Here is a 2,301-nt window from a genome sequence, read left to right on the forward strand (position 1 = left end):
GGCCTGAATTCGGTTTGGATAGCGGAGTCACTTGCTCAACGATCTCAAGTACCTTGATTTAGATGTGACAGCCATTAGTGAGACAAGAATTTCCAGAAAGCATGCTCTAGCATGCATTTTCGAAGACTACGAGATATTCTCATCCTGTGATATGTCGGGAGCGGGTGGCGGTGTAGTAGAGTTATTCCGAAAATTCTTAGGTCTCAAAATAACGGCTGTCTTTTTGGACCCTGACGGAGGTTTGTGGTTCTAGACGTGAATGGCAGCAAAGGTGGTGCCTTTAGATTGGAAGCCGTGCATGCCCCGACAACTGTTGGAAAGACAGATCTCTTCAGGCTTCTAGAAGCATTCTTGGGAACATCTCGCACTTTAATACTAGTGAGGGACTGTGTGGATATTGTACATAGAAGAAGCGGAGGTAAAAGCCTCGAAAACCTACTCTGAAACTTTAAGCTGTCTGGCAGGTATCGACTGGATTTACCTGATATGCCAGTGTGGACATGGAGCAACCACAATGGGTCATCCAGATCGTATTTAGATAGAGTATTTGTTAGGTCTGCGGATAGGGATAGCATAGAGTGTCTCTACAATTCGAATTGGCCGGCTACACAGACCACAAATTTGTGATATGCACAGTCGATTTAGATAGAAGTCGTAGAGAGGGACCTGATTACTGAAAGTTAAACGCGTCCTTTCCAAAACGCAGAAACTACAGGGACCGGATTAGCGAACTAGTTAAGCGGCGGTTGACGAGGGCAATCGTCATCAACCGGTAGTGGACAGCCCTGAAGAGAGTGATTAGAGCAGAATCGATAGCATTTAGCAAAGAGTTGGCAATAGAAAGAAATTGATTAGAGGGAGAAACAGTTAGCAAACTAGAAGAAGCGATTAGTAAAGGCATCACAACTAACGCGTGAGCAGCGAGAATGGCTCTTGACCATATCTTTTTAGGTAAAACACGAAGGAAGTGTTGCCAGAGTTAAGGCACCTACGCTAAAACATGAAGGAACTAAACTGCCAGGTTTAGATTGTCTACCCTATGATTTCTAAGTATTCATGGCAGATTTGTTTGGCGACCTATTGGCAGACGTCCATCGCGACTGGCAAGATAACAGTAGAATTCTTAGTGTTGTTATTTAGGGTGCGGTGACACTGCTGAAGAAGGACGTCGACAGTGGGTATGCGCTAGGGAAGTTTCGGCCCATAACTCTGCTGAACGCGGAGTTTAAGATTTTAGCCAAAGTGTTAACAAAAATTTAGGCGTTTGTCGTTGGTAGTCTAGTAGGGAAAGCACAAACATGCGCAATCCAAACAGGTCTATCCACGACAACCTCCATCTTATGCGATACATCATAGAGAGGGATGGGATTAAAGCTGGCTTCGATGGGCCCTGAACAATTTGGATCAATCGAAGGCATTCGATAGGGTCGACTTGGAAGCTATCCTTAAAGTGACCTGTTTTCAGAAACTGGATCGCTGCAATACACAGCGGCACCTGCTCGGTGGTCAAAGTAAACGTTTATCATCGCATGTTCAGTCCGTTAGGGCTGCCTGCTGTCACCTCTTCTGTACGTGCTGACTCTCGAGCCACTGCTGAGGAAGATAGAACTATTGAGGGTCATCCCTATCGAACTGAGACACGGGAAGTAGTGACGGTATACACGGACGACGTCACCTTCATGTTGACCGACGCCTCCGAAGTGGAATCGGTCTGCTCCATTGTTAGGGAATATGAATCGGTTGCAGGGACCAAAATTAATGCCAAGTCGGTGGGATTACGACTGGGCACCTGGGGAGGTAGGTCGATGCCGTGTGACGGTGTCGTCGAACGCTGGACCGACGGACCAGTTAAATTGCTCGGGATCTGGTTCGGTCCCGACTTCCACCTGAATAAGCTCTGGGATGAAGTGACGAACAGGGTGGCCGGACTTACCCAGGAGTGGGCAGAGAGAAAGCTATTCTTGAAAGGTAGGGTGGAGGTGACGAATACCTACATCACCTCTGCCATCATTTATCGTTTGACCGTCGTGCATTACTCCATTTATTACTTGATCAATTTGAAGTGTCTCGTGTTCATTTTGTTCTGGAATGGAGGCATTCCAATAGTCAAGTGGTTGGTCTGCTGCCAGGTCCCTCTGCATGATGGCTTAGAAGTGCCGTGGCTTTTGATGTGCAGACATGCACTCAGGTGAACGTGTATGGGCTTCGTTTGTAAAGCAGGTCTTTCCGCAACTCGTCTCTTTCACGGTGTTGCAGTTTTGAGTAAAGGATAAACCAAGACTGGGCGCCTGGCACCTATAA

The sequence above is a fragment of the Octopus sinensis genome, linkage group LG17 (assembly GCF_006345805.1).
Source record: "Octopus sinensis linkage group LG17, ASM634580v1, whole genome shotgun sequence".
Lineage (NCBI taxonomy): Eukaryota > Metazoa > Mollusca > Cephalopoda > Octopoda > Octopodidae > Octopus > Octopus sinensis.